This window comes from Chrysochloris asiatica, unplaced genomic scaffold, assembly GCF_000296735.1.
Source record: "Chrysochloris asiatica unplaced genomic scaffold, ChrAsi1.0 scaffold00159, whole genome shotgun sequence".
NCBI lineage: Eukaryota > Metazoa > Chordata > Mammalia > Afrosoricida > Chrysochloridae > Chrysochloris > Chrysochloris asiatica.
In genome coordinates, this window is record NW_006408677.1 from 2,760,022 (window position 1) to 2,766,205 (window position 6,184).

Below are 6,184 nucleotides of genomic sequence, written 5' to 3' on the forward strand. Positions count from 1 at the left end.
CTAGTGATCTCCTTCTCAAGAATCAGTCACTGAAAACTCTATGAAACAGAGCCTATACTGACACACATAGGGTCGCCATAAGTTAGAATGGACTCAACAGCAACTAGTAACTGGTATGAAATAGATTATTGCCTCACCAATTCCTGCTTAGAGTTTAGCCTGAACCTGTAAAGGCTCTGCTCTAGTAGCACACACTACTCACACTGTAAACACAGGTCTGGCTGCCAGGGATACAAGCTGGAACCTTGGGTGGATAGAGAACTGCCCTTACATGTAGCCAAGTGCCAGAGTTTTCAGAACTACAAAAATCAAACCAATCATTTAAAGGCTGCACATGAGGTATACGGAGGATGAGGTATACGGGGAAGCAATGGAAAACAAGAAAGACCCAAGACCCAAAGAAATGAAAGCCAAGTGAAAGAAAAGGTTGGAAGGGGACAGCAATGGCAAAGCCAGCCAGAACATAGCACTGGGACGCTGCTGAAGGTATATGACGGAGTCAGGGGAGGGGAGGGTCATTGGTGGTTTAGTGGTAGAACTCTCACCTTCCATGTAAGAAGTGGTACAGGAGGTTAAGCATTGGGCTGCTAACCACAAGACAACAGTTCAAATCCACCAGTCACTCCTTAGGAGAAAGATGAGGCAGTCTGCTCCCATAAGGATTTGCAGTCTTAGAAACCCTAAGAAACAGTTCTACCTACTCTGTTCTCTGTTGTTGTTAAGTGCCGTTGAGTTGGTTCTGACTCATAAAGACTCTGTAAAGGGTTTCCGTGGTGCAACTGGTGGGTTTGAACCACAAACGTTGTGGTTAACTACAGTCCAGTGCTTATTCTATAGAAGCATACAAGGACTCTGTCCTATAGGGTCGCTATAAATTGGAATCGGCTCGACGGCAGTGGGTTTATGCAGGAGACCCAGATTCTAATTCCAGTCAGTGCACCTCCACCTGTTGGTGGAGGCTTATGTATTGCTATGATGTTGAACAGGTTTCAGAAGAGCACCCAGACTACAAGGGATTAGGAAGAAAGGCCTGGCAATTAACATCCCAAAATTAGTTAATGACACTCCAGTCCATAAGGGATTGTGTGGATGGTGCAGGGCCAGGCAGCATTTTGTTCTGTTGTGCATTGTTGTTGTTGTTGTTAAGTGCCGTCGAGTCGGTTTCTGAGGAGCAGCTGGTGAGCTTGAACCACCAACCTTGCAGTTCAAATGGCTTTGCAGTCTGGCACATTAACCCAGAGCACCACACCATAAATTGGGGGCTGACTCCATGGCAGCTAACAACCACAAAAGAGGAGTGGGTGGGGACTGGAGGTAGTAAACAAGTAAAACCAGGCCGTTATTTCTTTGTTTCAGCTTCACCTTTTCTCAGAAAAGGTTTCTGGTAGTTTACAGGAGCATACAAATACGTTAAGATAACAAAAATGGAAAAACAACAGTGGGCACAGAGCAGAGCCAAGGATAAGCCTAGAAATGCATATCTTCAAGACCTCTTCTGCAGTGGGTGGACCACAAAGTTGGCTCTAAACTTTCCAGCAGCCAACAGGAAAGGGGAAACTTTGTTGTTACATAATTCACAATGTCTAGGAGATAAAAACAAAGTAACTGCGCAGGACAACTGTTCTCAGTAGCAGATCAGACAGGAGTTCCTCCCTGGGGGGTCCTCAGAGAGGATACAATGAACAACATCCTTGACGACATCTTTACAATAGCGGTAACAAGTTTCAAAGGGCTGTTTTTCTAAAGGACACTCAGAATCAACTGTCTGTATCCTACCAAAGTCAGGCAATTAGGCTAAAAATAGCTATGGAGATGCACAACAGTGTGTCTAGTATGTTTATATTGGTGGGGGAAGGAGTTATATATAGGCATACATATGCATAGAAGAAGAAATTGGTAAGAGTTTTTGCCTCTAGGGAGAGGAAGTGGGGAACTGTGACTTGGGATGAGACCGAAACTTCCTTTTTTATCTTACATCATGTTGCACTGCCTGGACTTTTGCTAACCATTTCTTTCCTTTTCAATAGAAGCGTTAGTTAATAAAATAATAAAAATGGCATTTCTGGATTCAGTGAATCACACACTGCTCTGTACTTTGCTATCAAGGAAGTTGGAAAGTTATCCTTGATGTTTATGGAAAGAAGGAAAAGAAATTTATTGAGCAACTACTAGAGCGCATAAGGACTTTTATTTGCATTAGCTCATATAATTCACACAATAATCTTGTGAGAGAAACCTATTTTATAAACAGGTAGTCAAGTCAGTGCTCTTGGAGAAGTCATATAAGCTAAACATCTTCTTTCTCTGCCTACAATTATTATTATTTTTTTTTTTAGAAGAGATGAGCAATTGGGGAAAGCACAAGCAGCTATAGGGAAAGTAGCATTTGTCTAAGGGGGACTTACCTATGGACTACAACCCACTCAGATGGCCCTCTTAAATTTTCCTCATCTCCTTGCCTGGGTTTGGGGCAGTGACCACTGGTGTTCTGAGTGATAAGAACTGATGTAAGGAAGTTCGCTCTGCGTGCCCATGGATCTGTCTCTTGCTTCAACAGTGTTTGGATGGAACAGATATGGGGACTCCCCTACCTCCAGCCTCCGACCACCTCTAACATCCTCTTTAAGTGCAATCTCTTATCCGGGCCCATCTTCTTGGTCATTCCCTGTTACCAGGACCACCTAAACACTGATGTGTGTGTGTGTGTGTGTGGTTAGCTCCAAATCTTCAACCAACCATGAGCTCTCAGATCCATTAGAATTATTCCACTGAAGCGGAAGCCAGCATCCACCGTTTGGTTAATCTGCATCTGCAGGCCTCTTACACCTACTTCCTGATGATGTTACCTTGGAAGGTGTAGGACACGTCTTCCGCGAGTTGGTGAAGGAGAAGTGTGAGGGTGCTGAGCATCTCTTGAAAAGGATGTGCAGATGCCGTCCTGGCCCTGGAGAAGAACCTGAACCAGTCTCTTCTGGACCTGCAGTCCGTGGGTGCCGCCCACCCTCTGTGACTTTCTGAAGAATCATTTCCTTCCACGAGGAGGTGAAAATTATCAAGAAGATGGCTGACCAGTTGACCAACCTCCATAGGATGGCTGTCCCCAGGCAGGGCTAGACGAATACCTCTTTGAGAGGCTCACACTCAAGCAGGATTAGGAAGAGCCTGTGGAGCCCAACAATCTAAGAAGGGCCTTCAGCACTCCCCTGCTTTCCTCAGACTTTCTTGCTCTCCAGCCACAGAGGAAGCATAGTCAACACCCTGAAGCACCTCTTCTCCCAAGTCGTGGACCAAATGAAAACAAAAAAACTTCCTTTTACAGCAAAAAAAAAAAAAAAAAAAAAAAAACTGATGTAAGATCTCATTCAAAAATCAAGATTCCCAAAATTAGGGATGTTGTTGTTGTTATGTGCTGTGGAGCCGGTTCTGGTTCATAGCAACCTTGTATAGGGTTTCTGAGGAGTCCAGTTAGGGATAGCACATGAAAGAACAGCAACAACAACAGAATTCCTAGTTAAATTTGAATCTCAGAAAAATGAATAAAATGTTAATATTATTAAGTTCCAAATGCTACATAAAAGAAACTAATTACTTAAAAAATATCCATTTTGGTTGCACAGCTTGGAGAATGTAACCAGTGTGATGGATTTGTACATGTAGAAATTGTGGATTAATGTTATGTGCAACAAAAGCTAACATGAATTATAAAGGGGGAAGTATTCACTGCTTATCTGAAATTCAAATTTAACTGGGCATTTGTATTTTTTATCATTATTCACTATGCCAATCTAAGTCTTTTAATTGATGTGTTTTGTTGTTGTTGTTAAGTGCTGTCAAGTCAGTGACGACTCACAGCGATCTTATATAGAGTTTCCAAGTCTGTAAATCGTTGCAGAGGTAGAAAACCTCATCTTTCTCCCATACAGCATTTGGTGGGCTTGAACTGCTGACTTTGTGGCTCGCAGTCCAGTGCTTATCATACAGAGCCACCGCATACTTGTTGCTATCAGGTGTCATCAAGTCAGTACCGGCTCATAGTTCGTACAACAGAACGAAATGCTGCCCAGTCCTGTGCCAACCTCACAGTTGTTGCTATGCTTGAACCCATTGCTGCTGCCACTGTGCCAATCCATCTCTAGGGGTCTTCCTCTTTTTCTCCAACCCTCCACTTAACCAAGCATTTTTTAAAAAGCTGTCATTTGAATTGTTTGCCCTTTATCGGTAAGGTGTCCTTTTTTTCTTGTTCATTTAAGACTTTGTCTTTGGGTTTCATGATGGTGTCTTGGTGTAGATCTTATTTGAATCTTTCCTGTTTGGGATTTGCTCAGATTTTTGAATCTATAGGTACATTTGTTGTTGTGAAGTGCTGTCCAGTCAGTTCTGACTCATAGTGATCCTGTATAGGGTTTCCAAGGAGGGGCAGGTGAGATTGAACTGCCAACCTTGTGGTTCAAATTGAGCTTGCTGTCCAGTGCTTTATCCCACAGGGCCGCACCAGGACTCCAGTTAAAGCCTACAGCCCCTGGTATTCCCAGGCAGTCTCCTATCCAAGTACTAACCAGGCTTAGCTCTGAGATCAAAGGAGATTGGATGCATTCAGGGTGGTATGGCCATAGACAAAGAAGAAAGGCTTTCCTGACAGGGGATTGAACTGGGGCCTTGGCGGTGAGATCGCTGAATCCTAACCACTAGACCACCAGGTATATAGTTTTGCCAAATTTTGGGAGTTTTCAGACATTTTTTCTTTAAAAGTACTGTTTTTAGGTTCATCCTCTTTCCCCTTTCCTGAGACTTTGATGACATGAATTTTTTTGTTGTTGTTATAGTTTTTGCTATAACAGATATAGCAAAAACTATATCTAAAAAAGATACAGCTTTTCCCCACAGATCCCTGAAGCTTTGTTTTTGATTTTTCTCACTTTATTTTTCCTCTATTGTTCAGAATGTTGTTGTTGTTGTTGTTGTTAAGTGCCTTCAAGTTGGTTCCAACTCATAGCAACCCTGTATAGGTTTCTGAGGAGCATGTGGTGAATTTGAACTCCAACCTTACGGTTCAAACCGATCTGGCTATCCAGCACTTTATCCTCTCCATCCTGCTATTGAGTTCAATTATTTATTTATTTTTATTTAGCTTATTGTATTTTTCCGTTCTAAGATGTCCTTGTTGTTATTGGTAAGTGCTGTCGAGTCAGTTCTGCCTTATTGTGACCCCGTATAGGGTTTCCAAGGAGTGTCTGGTGAGTTTGACTGCCAACCTTGTGGTTAGTAATGCAGTACTTATCCTATCCTACAGTGCCACACCAGGACTCCTTTATATCTTCTATTTGTTTGCTTAGACTTTCTATTCTTTCCTTTGCTTTATGTGGGTGTATATTTGCTCATGGAAGCAGTTTTACCATGGCTGTTTTAAAATATTTGTCAGATAATCCAAACATGTGTGTCTTCTTGATATTGGCATGTGTGATTGTAATTGTATTTTCTCATTCAAGTTCAGAGTTAATTGATAACTCTGAACTTGAAGTTAATTGCTTTTCTTTTTTTAATCAAAATCTTGGCATTTTTGCATATTATGTCATGAGACCCTGGGGAAAGGGGGGATGCAGCATCCTAGCTGCCACGTGAAGTGGAAGTCTAGGTTCCCCATTTCTGCTGACACTCAGAAGGATTGAACCAACCCAGTGGGGGATTTGGGAGACCGCATTACAGTTTGTCAAAGGTGGAATTCTCAGCTCTTCACTCAAGTCTTTATTGACATGAGTGGAAATGGGACCTCGGTTTGTTTTTGGGTTTTTTTCTGTATTGTGTGGCTGCATTAGAGTGATTGTTATCTAAAAGTTTTCTGTCTTGCTAGGCTGCCTTTGATTAGAGAGAGCAGGCTTTTGTTAGGGCTTTTTTTTTCTGTGCCCATTGGCATTTCTTGGTTGCCAGCTTTCCTGGCACCTGTTGTTGTTGTTCAGTACCTGGAGTTGGTTCCAACTCATAGTGATTGTTGTGAAGTGCTGTATAGCGTTTCCAAGGAGCAGCTGGTGGGTTTGAACCACCAACATTGCAGTTAGCAGTCCTGTGCTTATCCTACACCAGGATCTCTGGCACCTAGTCTGTGATATATGTAGCAAAGAGAAGACCTTAGGTCCTGAAGTCCTTCCTTAGTCTGCCTTCTCTCCACCTTTCAGATTGTTATGTTTTG